General features: G+C 40.0%; 1 long non-coding RNA gene across 2 annotated transcripts in view; it reads right to left on the bottom strand.

The window, feature by feature from the left end:
* The window catches only part of LOC144827361 (uncharacterized), a 249,505-nt gene that overhangs the window by 98,136 nt on the left and 137,450 nt on the right, over positions 1-13,919 (bottom strand). For both annotated transcript variants that reach the window (XR_013610152.1, XR_013610153.1), the window contains exon 3: positions 12,157-12,291. This is a non-coding gene — a long non-coding RNA (uncharacterized LOC144827361). The remainder of the gene's footprint in view (positions 1-12,156; positions 12,292-13,919) is intronic.

Here is a 13,919-nt window from a genome sequence, read left to right as displayed (position 1 = left end):
ACACTGCCCATAGACGTGCCATTCGTCTGTAGGTAATAGGTGCCCTCGTATTCAAAATAGTTCTCTTTGAGAGCTAGGGCTGCGCAGTCTAAGATAAAGCTGCGGGGGGTATTGTAAGTCCAAGTGTTTGTCATAAGGACATCGTGCAGTACCTTTAATGTGGCGTCTTGTGGTAGGCTAGTGTAAAGAGATTCTATATCTAGTCCTACAAGTAATTCAGTGCTCGGGTCAAAGTTAATTTCCTGGATTACGTTTAGCAGGTGCTTTGTGTCTTTCAGGTAGGAGGGGGTCTGCTGAACCAAGGGATTGAGGAAGAAATCACAGAAACGTGATAAAGGCTCTAGCAATGACTTGATCCCAGACACGATGGGTCTCCCGGGTGGTGGAGTGGTGCCTTTGTGTACTTTGGGGACCGTGTAGAAATAAGGAGTCTTTATTTCTTTGGGACATAGATAGTCCGCCTCTTGTTTTGATATGTGTTCATTGTCTTTGGCATGTTTTACCAGTTGGTTAATGGTGGCCTGTAGTTGTTCAGTTGGATCCTTTTGAAGGCGCTTATAGTTCCTAGTGTCACTGAGAAGCCTCTTGCATTCCTGGTCATAGTCTGTCTTGTTCATCAGGACTATGCCACCACCTTTATCCGCCGGTTTTATTACAAGTTTGGGGTCATGCTGTAGGCGTTGGATGGTGCTTCTGTCTTTGTTGGACAGGTTGTTGAAGGTGTCCTTCTGTTGAAGTTGTTCTACTTCCGTATAGACTGCCTGTTCAAAGGTCAGGATTTCCACCGGGATGCTGCCCGGTGGGAGGGTGAAGGTCGATTTTGTTCTCATTCCCGTTTCATTCGGCGTGCCTCCTATTTCCATGATGGTGTTGTCTTTTCTCTCAAAGAAAGCCTTTAGTTTAAGCTTTCTAAAGAACTCAGCGAGTTCTACGTGTAGTTTGAACATATCCAGTCTTGGCGTTGGGACAAATGAGAGGCCTTTATTCAGTACTCCCGTTTCTTCTGGGGTGAGTTGTGTGTCAGATAGGTTAAACACAAGAGGGCAAGGGGGTGTTATTTGCTGGTTCCCGCTTGTTCCTTGGTCTTGTTCCTCGTGTTGGAGCTCACTGGTTCTTCTTCGGGTGCCCATTGCACATGGCCTGGGTTCCGTCTCTTGCCCCGGCATCTCCTGCCCTGGGATAAAAAAGGATATCGCTGGTTTTGATTTCCTTGAAAGAAGGGCATGTTGCCCTGAGGGTACATTTGTGGGTATCCGAAGTATGGGGGTGGTAGGTGACCGAAGAGAGGGGGTGGTGGGCCGAAGTTGTGGTTTTGGGGCCCTTGCCATGGTTGTTGCCAGTGTTGTCCACGTCTGCCTCTCCCTCTCGGTGTGTTGGGTCCTGAGCTTGAGTTGCTTGAGGCGCTTGAGATAGAACTATTGTCTGAATTGTCAGATGATTTCTTGGAGGGGGTGTAGTCATCTTCCGAGTACGGGTAGGTTTTAGAGTAACTGAATCTCTTCAGATCTTTTTCAAATTTTTTGATTTTGGTCTGGGTTAAGTAATCTTTGTATTCCGCTATTTCGCGGTTTTGGTCTTCCAGCTTCTTTTTGATCCCTGTCACAGTGGTTTTGAAGTGTGACTCCGTCGCCTGGATTTCTATCATGATGGCGTCTGATAGGCGTTTTGCAGTTTTAATAATAAGGACTAGCCAGTCCCTGGTGCAGTGCCAGGCGATCTGGGCCCAGTCTTTTCGGAATGCTGCGTCATCCAGGAAAATCCTGGGGGCATTGGTGACCAAAAGGCCAGTGGGGGCTGTGTTGGTTCGTAGGTTTTGTGCCAGGATGACCCCATGCAGAACTGTCCGAATCCTGTTCCTCTTCTTCTCCGTGAGTGAGTCCCAGTCAGTAGATTGGGCTACAGTAGCTGAGATATTGAAGTCTGCCAGGAGTGAGGGATCAGCTAAGATTTCGCTGATATCCTCAGCAGTGAAGGTTAGGCCAACATTCTCGGCCATGTTGAGGGTGGATAAGGCTCTCACAGCTGCGCGCTGCGCAGTATTATACAGATCAAAGAGAGAGAGAGGACTAGGTACGCTAGCCCGTATCCCCTGGATTATATGTCAAGATCAATGTGGACTAGCTTAGTTTAGGGGGAGGGATTGTAGTGACTAAGGTACGTCAGACAATAGAAAGGAAAAAAGCAGTATTTTCCTTATAAAGCCCTCACCCACCGACCTAGTCGGTGGCATGCTTCATCATCGGGCCCACCACAGTGGCACCGAATGTGCCCCGGGTGTGCTACAACACCAGGTGACTGCGGAGCTGGTATATTGCTGCGTGTGCAGTGAAAGGGGTGAGAAGTGAAAGTTAAAAAGCTATACAAGGGGTCCCAGCACCCGAGGGTTAACAAGTATTTAATAAACTGGGCCTCAGTTAGCTGATTAAAAAGGCAAAAGGACAAACGCTGTAGTCTTTGACGCTGCTGCAATTGCGCCTGATGCGTAGGAATTGCCCATAGGGCAGGTTTTCCCTCAGGTGTCGGGGGTGAAAGCTATCAAACCTGAGCAAGGAGTTTCTTGCTGTAGGTTTGTAGAAGGTGGTGGTCGTGAGTCCTCCATTTTCAGGTCTGATGTTCAGGTCTAGGAAGGGTAGCTCAGTGGGACTGCTAGTGCATGTGAAGCGCAAGTACGGGTCTAGTTGGTTAATCCATAGCATGAAATTGTCCAGTGATTCTTGGTTACCTTTCCATATTATGAGAATGTCGTCAATGTAGCGACGCCACATTCTTATGTTGGTGGAGAAAGGGTTGGTTGGTTGTTGTAAGTATATGTCTTCAAAATGGGCCACATATAACTTGAGGGAATCCCCCTCTAACAGTCACAGCGCCTTAGCGAGCGCCACACATAGCCAAGAATTGACACAAACACTTAATTTAGTTTATTATAATTTAATCTGCACCTTATCACGTAACTCTTTGGTCCTGAGGAAAGCCAGCTTAGAATACAAAAGGCACTGGCTGAAACATGTAGACCACACTGGACACGGGAGGTCATCATACACTCCCCTTTGTCCTTTTGCCTTTTTAATCAGCTAACTGAGGCCCAGTTTATTAAATACTTGTTAACCCTTGGGTGCTGGGACCCCTTGTATAGCTTTTTAACTTTCACTTCTCACCCCTTTCACTGCACACGCAGCAATATACCAGCTCCGCAGTCACCTGGCGTTGTAGCACACCCGGGGCACATTCGGTGCCACTGTGGTGGGCCCGATGATGAAGCATGCCACCCACTAGGTCGGTGGGTGAGGGCTTTATAAGGAAAATACTGCTTTTTTCCTTTCTATTGTCTGACGTACCTGAGTCACTACAATCCCTCCCCCTAAACTAAGCTAGTCCACATTGATCTTGACATTTAATAATTATAAACACAAAAAAGTGTACATATACATATATTTACTTATATATTTTTTTTAACTATTATCTTTATTTAATTTATAAACTTTTTGTATTTATATAAAAATAAAATAAACACATATATAAATAATTCAAAAGAAAATATTCTATATTTAATGAAAACATACAACTATTTAAAAAAGAATAATACATACATTTAATAACAAGATAAAATATTAGTAGTTAAAACGTTGGAAAGTGTGGAGGTAAAAATTACTATTCCCACTCCAATGAGTACAACAGTAGAGAAAACGCTGGATAGCATAGGGGTAAAAATTACAATTCCCACTCCAGTGAGTGCAACAGTAGGGAAAGCGCTGGATAGCATAAGGGTAACAATTACTATTCCCACTCCAGTGAGTGCAACAGTAGGGAAAGCGCTGGATAGTGGAGGGGTAAAACTTACTATTCCCACTTCAGTGAGTGGAGCAGCAGGGAAAGAGCTGTATAGTGTAGGTGTGAAAATTAGTATTCCCACTCCAATGAGTGCAACAATAGGGAAAGCGTTGGATAGCGTAGGGGTAAAAATGACTGCTCCCACTCCAGTGAGTGCAACAGTAGGGAAAGTGCTGGATAGCGGAGGGGTAAATATTATTATTCCGTCTCCAGTGAGTGCAATAGTAGGGAAAGCGCTGGATAGCGGAGGGGTAAAAATTACTATTCCCACTCCAGTGAGTAGAACAGTAGGTAAAGCGCTGGATCCCAAAACAATAAAAAACGAAACCATCAACTTTTGTATTAAATCTAAATTCTAATAGTAACACAATTAATATATACACTTAAATATATTATTATTACCAAAGATAATAAAATAATTAATTACACATTATTTAACACTATAATATCCACAATACACAACTAAAATTAATTACACAATTCTATTTAATAATTACTAATTTATTAGTGAAAAATAATGTATTATTATTTATTAATTAATTACACCATTACAATTAATAATTAATATTTAATCAATGGTAATAATGTAAACATATTTAATAAATAATCAATAACAAATTTATTACCTACCACCCTTCAAATCACTTACACATATAAACACCACAACACACACCTAAAATTAATTAAACAATTGACATAATGAATGATTAATTGACTAATTGAAAAATATGAACAACTAATTATTAAACTATTATTAATTACTCAATCAACACATTAATTATTTAATACATTTTATATAATTAAATTACTTCCCTCACTATTCCTCTATAAACCCACAACCCACAGCGGAACTGAAAACGCAAAATTCATATTAAAAAAATAAAAATCTTAACTACTATAAATTGTTATTTAAATCTATATAATTAAATTACTTCCCACCCTATTCCCCTATAAACCCACAACCCGCTACGGAAATAAAAATGCAGATTTAAACTTAAAATAAATTAAAAACTAATACATTTCTAAAACATATAATAAAATGACAAACAATTCTCATTAAAAACACTAAAATACATAACATTATTAATAAATCGATATTTTTGTCAATTATATTTTTGTAAACTATATTTCTTACAACTATATTTTTGTAAACAATATTTATTACGATATTTTTGTAATAGATATTACTTACTTGTCAGATGATATTCTTGTCAGCTATATTTTTGTTATCGATATTTCTTCCCCTCAATATTTTTGTGGCGATATTTATGTCCCACGATATTTCACCATAGATATTCCTGCTCTGCACCATTAAACATATATACTAAGGTACTACAAAAGTGAAATGACTACACTTGGTGTGCTACTAAAGAGTGATTCTATTTCTAACATAGATTATGTGAGTGGCTGGCTGACTGTGTGTATCCACATGTGAGAGGCTGTATGGGTGAATAAGTGAGTGTGGGGTACCTGTATAGGTGAATAAGTGGGTGTGTGAGTAACAGTATGAGTATGGGAGTAGCTGTGTAACTGGCTGTATTTGTGAGTGAGTAGGTGTATGAGTGGCTGTATGGGTGAGCCAATAGCTGTGTGAAAGGCTGTCTGGGTAAGTGAAAGGGTATTTGAGTTGCTCTATAGATGAGTGAGTGGGTAAGTGAGTGTCTGTATTGGTTAGTCAGTGGGTATATGATTGGTGGTATGGGTGAGTGAGTGGCTCTGTGAGTGGCTTTATAGGTCTGTGAGTAGATATGTGAGTGGTTATATTGGTAACCAAGGCCCTAATTACAATGTTGGTTGGGCGAGCGACTAACTGACATCCTAGCGGAATATCCATATTCACATTCCATATTTTCAGAATGACAGAATTTTAGTTGTTTATATATTTTGAAGCTTCTGTTCTCCTTAGGTTACAGTATTTTCAGTGATTTTAGAGTAAGCATATTTATAACTGCAGACAAAACTCTGTTGACTTTCCCCTTGGAGAGAAAAGGTCCTAAAAATTCCAAAACAACATTTAGTTAGTTTTGAATAATTTTGTTTTACTTTCATTAAATGGACCACAGTGCAAAGTAATAGTGACAAGCATATAATACAGATTGTAAATAATGTGCATTATATATAGAATAATTTGCTTTAAAAAGGAGAAGTACACAAACAATTTTAATAAATAGATTAAAAGATAAATTAAAAAGGAGCAATACCAGATATGTATAATTAATAGATTTAAAGTGATAATAAATATAGCTCATATGACATGCATCCACAAACATTCAAACATATTTCAACTAAAATGACATTTAGAAAAAAACAATTCCTTCCACTCTTTACTTACGCCAACAGTACGTTCCACATCTATGTAACTGAAAATGCACACGTTACTGTTTTAGACCTTTTTTGTCGTTATCTTTTGGGATTGTGCATGCAACATACTGCTGAATGGAAAAAATTACAGAATCATCAATATCTGTTCCAAATTTTTGTGCATCTTTAATCCACAACAACATATGAATATGTGGAGCACCTCTTACTTGGTACTCTTCACGCCCACAATCATCAGTGACTTCTCCAAGAAGTGGATTCTATTTGTTGCGGAGGAATGCAAGCATGGCTTGAAATCGGTGGTTAAAATTCTTGCAAATGATCAAAGTTCTCTAGGTGTCTTCAGATAGATGTCCTTAATGTTAAAGTTTGTTTCTCTCAAAAAGTCATGCAAATTGTACCATGCATACTCCTAAATTTCGTAACATATATTTTAGTTCACTATGACAACAATACCAATATTCATTGGTGCCACATTGGCATGCCATCAAATTTATCAAATTTTATACCAACTTCTCATCCTTTCCATGAATTTTGTTGAGAAAGTCTCTTGCGGACATACTTTGCCAATTAACTCCTGTTTTGAGAACATGGTTAACAGTGTATTAATGTCCACTTTTTGAAATCACCTTAAAATAACAGGTGGAACATATGTGGAATATTGTGACTAAAACTCTAGTATCTTTGGAATATAATCTTGTTGATCTACACTCAGCAGTTGGTATTTGCCGTGGAAATTCATCATATCGTGTGCCTACTCCAGTTGGAAATAGTTGTGGGAAACAGCAAAATCTAGTCTTTTCTCCCAGACCCTCACTGGAACTTCTTAGTCTGTTTCATCTTGAATAATTCAACCACATATCTTTGGAATGTAGTAGATGGATACAGTAGTGTTCGTATATTTGTTCACATTTAGTTCTATCCAATTTTTCAAAATGTCCACTTGAAGGTAACTTTTCATCCTCATTGTAACTTCCAGGTGTAACAGATTCTACATCTTTGCAATACAAATTATTTTGTTTGAGGTAGAATGTGGCTTTTATCACCTCATTCACATCCACTAGAACGTTCCATTGTTTTTTTGTCGGCACACCATTAACTAGAATAATAAGTGGTCCATCTATATCGCTCTCTATACCCACAGTTTCAATATCACAATTACAATCTAAAGGCAAGTATACAACTCTTCCTTTAAGGCTTGTCTGTAGCCCAGTTGGTGGACGTTTTCATGTCTTCGGTTCCATACAAACTATTGCTTGAAATGGGTTTATAGATTCTCCAGTATTGCTTCATAAAAATTTAAATGAAGAAGTTTCTATGAAATTCTAACCAAATCTAACTGACTATGTGATGCTCTTGTAGGCATTTGTTTTTCCTCTAATTTATCATAACAATAATGACATATGATCTGCCGTGTTGACAAATTGAACCATTCTTCTATAAATAAATACACAGCAAATTCTAGCCATTTATCTCTGATATCTTGCTCAGTTTTTGAGGACAAATATACATTTTAAATGTGTTTTTTGTACTGAGTTTGTCACAAACAAAGTTTGGTTTCTCTGTCGAAAGTGCATTAACCTTTATTTTGTCTCCTCAAATTTATCAGTGCTAATACCTGTGTTCTTTTCCTCTACACCTCAACATACCATTCCTCCTTGAGGACCAAAGAAACAGAATTGAATAACTTCACAAACCCTTTCAACCTCTGCTACTGTACCATACAAAAGTGCTTGGCTTAATGGCCACAAACATGATTCAGGAGTTTCTACAGTAAAGTCTTCTAACTAAATTTTGCATCACAAAATGATGAACACACAGCATTAAAAAATGGTGATAAGTGCTTGTGCAGTGTTCTAATTCTAATTGATATTAGGATACATACTATAAGCTTCAAGGCAAATGCATTATCTGCTGCACTTTTTATGTGTTCTTTTTGATTTATGCTGCTGTTCTTCTCTTATACTGCTTTAAATTTACTTCCAATTTCTGTATTACCCTACTTTTAAATTTCTTCTTCCTATGTCTTTGTACTGTTTCTGCTTTGATGTCAGAAGAGTTGTTTTTTAGAGAACTTTCCAATGAACATGAGTTATTGCTTTTCATTTCTAAGTAGTTGGTAAAGCTTTCTTTAAATTCACATAATTTTCCATAATGTTCATTTTTCCTAATAATCTTTTAAGAAACCCCTTATTTCTCTTACCAGCAGTTTCTACTTTTTGTCCACCCTCTCCTTTTTTGTTTTCAATTTATTTTCTTTTGTGCTTTTCTCCTCTGTTTTATTTTTGTCATCTTAAATTTTTCTTTTTGAACTGTTCATCTTAAGTTTTTTTAACACAAGTATATATTAGAAAAGAAAATACAACATACATTTTATGTTAGATACTTCAAACAACTAAGGGGCCGATTCACAGAACTAGTCTGAGATAAAACCCTAAACTTACTAATTTTAGTATTCACAGAAGGCATTTAGTAGTAGAAAAGTCAGGACTCCTAACATTACTCCTACTAAATTGGGATAAAATCCTAAACTTACTACTTTTAGTATTCACAGAAGGCATTTAGTAGTAGTAAATGTCCTAACTTTACTACTACTAAATGCCTTCTGTGAATACCAAAAGTAGTAAGTTTAGGATTTTTTCCCAGTTTAGTAGTAGAAAAGTTAGGAGTCCTCACTTTACTACTACTAAATGCCTTCTGTTAATACTAAAAGTAGTAAGTTTAGGCTTGTATCCCAGTTTAGTAGTAGTAAATTTGTTCTGCATTCGGTCCATCAACTGTTGTTTTTGCATTTGTCACCCTATATCAAGGGCAGATGAATTAATTAACTTGGTTGGAAGCAGCCTAAAATCTGAGTATATTTGATCTCTCATCTGGGTAATGGCAGATAGGCCTAACTCCAGGAGCAGAACAGAGATCTGCATGTATAACCTCAGATGGACATTAACAGTAAGGGTGGGTGGATTTTGCGTAGTCACGCTACGCAAAGCTACGTAAAACGGTAAAAAATCTCTGCGAGCACGTTCGCAATGCTAATGCTGTTTTGTGCCCGGGGGGAATATCTCACAAACACACATTTTGAAAGCACGAACAAGCAAAAAATTCAGTGAAGCCGTGGATCGCGTAGGTTTTGGCAGTTGCGTGGTCTCCGCGGAATCAAAATTACCCAAATTATGCACATTCAGTGAGCGGAACGGAATTGACTGCCCAGGCCTAACTATCAGTTTACTGTGATGTCTTTTCATCTGAAAAATTAATCTGCAACTTTTCAATGGTTAATGAAAAAAGTCCTTGCTGGCTTGGAATCCTACAGTGCAGCTTATCTAGATAATATTTTTGTCCTTAGCTCGACCCAACAGGATCCCCTGATCTACCTTTGGAAAGTATTGAAGGCTCTAAGAAGTGCAGGCTTCATTATCAAGACGAGCGAGTGTCAGATAGGGCAGGGAAATATTGTATACTTAGGCTACCCTATTGGTTGAGGCCTCCTGCAACCCTTACAACCCAAGATCCAGACTATTCTGGACTGGGTAGGTCCAACAACCCAGACTTGAGTCAAGGACTTCCTTGGCTTGACTGGGATTATGGCACCATTGTGATACCCCTCACATAACTGGCCTCCAAAACAATGCCCAAAAAAACTGAACAGTGAGCTGTCAAAAGGCTTTTGACACTTTGGAGGAAGTAATGTGCTCTGCACCTTTCTGAAAGCTCCAGATTATGTCTAGCAATTGATTGTGCAGACTGGTGCCTCTGAACATGGGATAGGAGCAGTCTTATCCCAAATAATTAACAGAGGTCAAGACCAGCCTATGACTTTCATCAGTAGAAGTTTACTCCCCTAGGAACATCTTTGAAGTGCCATTGAGAGGGAAGCCTTTGATATGGTCTGGTCCCTGGTTAAGCTGAGGCTATAACTGTTTGGCTCTCACTTCATTGTTCAAACTAACCACATGCCTCTCCGATGGTTAATGCAGATGAAAGGTGAGAACCCCAAATTGCTACGGTGGTCGTTGAAGTGGAACACAGACCTGGGACCGCCCTTGCCAGTGCAGATGAACGTTCCAGGTTCTGCGACTTAAACGATGAAGAGTCTTTATGGAAAGGCTAGTCTCATCCTCATTTGAGTGGGTAATGTAGGAAAGTATCTCCTTTGACATGGTTATCTCCCAGTTTTTGCTTGATGTCTGATGTGATTTCGAACTGTAAGGGCATTGAGTCCCTGCTAATCAGGTCCCCAGTGCCAGATATCGTTCCACAATTGGTAAAGCTTCTGTTATTCCTGTATGTACACATAGTGCATGACTACTGAAGAGAGTCCTCTGGGGCTGTAGCACTGGTTGTGCCACACCAGAGACTCCTCACCAAGGCTATGGATTCTGCCATTGCAGGCAGCATGTCTTGGTGCAAAGAAATCAGTAGGTATGGCACACAGGACTGTATGACATGCCATCCATACACTGCATAAGATATAGGTAGGTAACCCCTACCGCAGACCATTAGTCCCAAGGCAGGGTGCACTATATTCTATGTGTGGGCATATCAGCATGAGCAGATATACCCCTACAATGTCCAGTCTATTCTGAGATGTTCTGAGTGCAAAGGAAGCCATAAAGAGTACATGGGCTGGATACTTGTCAGCAAGAATTTTACAGCTCCCTGATGGTTTCACTGATTTCTAAGGTGTTTGGTAGCAAACATCTTGTTTTAGTAAACCCTCACTGATGCCATTGGTGGAGCTATTAATACATTCACATAGAAGACTCTTTTAGAGAGTCCCCTGAAAACCTAGAAATCACTGGTGTGTTTCCTGACTTGTTTTTTCCAGCCTGCCACTACCAGACATGTGTCTGACCTCATGTGGTGAGTCAGTGCTCTCAGAGGACAGAGACAAAGTCGGCTCTGAGTGGAGGTGCTTCACACCTCTTCCAGAACAGGAGGTCCTTCCCGAGTAGATAACTTCAAAGGTGATGCCACCTTTGAAATTCAACCCATCAATCTGCAGATAGTGGGTGAAGCTAAGCCCTCTTTTCTGCTCCACCTTTGGTGGAAGGAAAGGCATTAAAATTAGTTAGATTAGGAGGAGGGTCACCACTTGGCCTACACCACCCCTAGGGTGAAGCAGGTAATGTGAACTCCTCTCCTCAAATGTCACTATCTTGGGATAGTGGGAAAACATCCTATCAGGGCTAGGGTAGTTCCTCTTCCCACATGAAGTGGTCAGTAGAGGGTGTATAAAACCTAAAGGTAGATAGCCCATTGGCTGCTACTAATCTCCCATTTTAATGCCCCTACATCTAGTATTTGGGTGGCACCCCAAGACTTGAACATCCGATTCAATGGACAAGAGAAGACCAGGACAAAGAAGGCCCGTTACACAAGTACTGAAGCCCTACTGCAAAAGAAAAAGGCTCCAAACCCTACCTGCTGTTCCCAGGACTCCTGAGAGGACTCTAAGAACCGCAGAGCACCTCCAGCCCTCAAGAAATTGCTGACAAGCTCCCTTAGTGTGACAGTATCACCCCCATGCACACCACTGGCACCGACTGTGAAGTTCGGTTTGCCGACTTACTTCTCCCCAATTACCATAACGCAGCACCAAAGCAAGAGAAGATACACCAGCTCCGGAGGTTCAGATCTGTCCCCCACCAGGTTTGGAGACACCAGGCTCTAACAGAGCTGTGGCATACCAATACCCGGGGTACTTGGCCCCCAACAGTAAACACCAAGAAGTAGAGTCCACTCTGGACTCCAAAAGAACCAGAAGCAAGCACCCATTGAGGGACATTAAGACACCAGAGACCCATTTTATGAATGGCCCAGCTGTCCCGAGATCTCCTCTCCAAGTTGGCTGCTTTTGACTGTGAGGACCTCAAGATGTCTGATGCCAGGCTGACAAGTTTGCTCTGCACCCGGTCCTACTTATCCCAGCACCAACCAACCAGTCCTGCTCCCATGGTTCCCAGGCCCTTGTAACCTCCTCCCTCTAAGGAGACCCGCCAGGCTTACCTATGAGTCCCTCTGTGCAGTGCATTTTCAAGTGCCCACCTTCATCTCTGTGTACCGCAGCACTCTGCTCCCGGCCGATTCGGGACACGCCCGAACTTCTCCTGCTGGAACTTTGGAACTGGTCCTGACATCGACCTAAAATAGGAAGGTGAATTCGTGAAAGCCTTGCCTGAATTTCTATGCACTTTTCAGCTTTTTCCTCGTTGTTTCCTGAAAGTTTTGGCAATGCCTAGAAAAATACTAGTTTGGCTCTCAAAATTTCAAGGGAAACCACACCTTGCAACATCCATTTCCCAACCTTTGAGCACAATTCAGTGGTCCCTGTACTCCTGGAGGGGATCTACACACCAATAAATTGGTTGAGGTCTGCCAAGAATCCCTTCATGAATTGCTGACAGGATTAAAAAAGGGAACTTCATTCATAAATGTATGTTTATGACCTAATTTGCTTTTGTGTATTTCTTTAACAAACTTTAGCACTTGAACAGACCTCCAAGAAAGGCAGAACCTGCAATTTGATTTTCTCCACCTGCATGTTGTGAAAAATCATAGCATATTGGTGCTCATATAAACAAAAAAGTAATTATAAACTATTATGTATTGCCAACAACACTCTGCGTGTTTTAATGTGTTTATTACTTCTTTTTGGGATAATGTTTGTATTATCTGGAATAAACAAAAGACAGTCTCGAAAAACCCACTCAAATCTTAGTGTTTAAATATTTTTTTTGCTTTAGTTAAAAAGAAATAAATTTGCAATACAGTAGCAATACATAAGAATCAGAAGCAAATATATTATAAGAAATAATTAAAACCCACATATCTTAGAACAGGCATGTGCATATTAAGGATTCAGCTGAAAAAAGATCATTACCATCAAGTTGTTAAATAAAACAATAAATGTGCCGCTGTAAGGCTGTAATATTCATAGTCCTTACAATTCAAAAACTCTAAAGAGATGGATGAAAACGAATACAGCCTTTTGACATTTAAGAGTGACAAATAGGAATCCCGAGATTGTTTTCCATAGGGTTGAAATGTGAGGTAAATCAGACCTCCGTCAAAATGGAAAGATAATTTTCCCGCGGTTACAAAGTACTACACATTTCGCTTGGGTAAATGAGGGGGTCCAAGGGGAAGCTTTTGTGAGCATAAGAGATGGAACGGAGATTCGAACAAAGTAGCGTGCAATTTCAATGGCGGAAGGTTGAGTCTGGGTCAGGGAGTTTAATGCATTTGTAATTGAGAAGTCTGATGGGTTCGAGTGTGCGCCATTGAGGCTGTGCATTGAGAGGGTAACAAAAGTACAACAGTCAGGGAAGAACTTTAAAGCTTTAAATTTACCTTAGGCAAAATATGTTTGCTCCTAAAAACAGAAATATGTTAACAATTTAGTAGAAAAGCTCTGACTCGTTTATATGGCAGATGTTGGTACGTTTACAGCAATAGTTGAGCATTAAATAATTTAATAACTTTGGCCAAAGTTAAACATTATGGAATGTAGTGCTCATTTTAGCTACAGATAGGCATAACAACTATTTAACTGAACAGCAATCAGTGCCGGATTAAACTCTGTGGAGGCCCCCTATTCAGTCGAAATTTCGGGGGCCCCCTCGCAAACCATCTCCTAATACATAGGCCGCTAGGCGGAGATGACCATCACCACTGTACATTACACGTATGTAGTTTGCCCCAGAATTTATTTTTTTACAAACTGACAGCTGCCAGAAGATGGGTTTACTTACTCTGAACTGCTAATGGGT

The sequence above is a fragment of the Lissotriton helveticus genome, chromosome 4_1 (genome assembly GCF_964261635.1).
Source record: "Lissotriton helveticus chromosome 4_1, aLisHel1.1, whole genome shotgun sequence".
NCBI lineage: Eukaryota > Metazoa > Chordata > Amphibia > Caudata > Salamandridae > Lissotriton > Lissotriton helveticus.
This window is presented reverse-complemented; position numbering and strand designations above follow the sequence as displayed.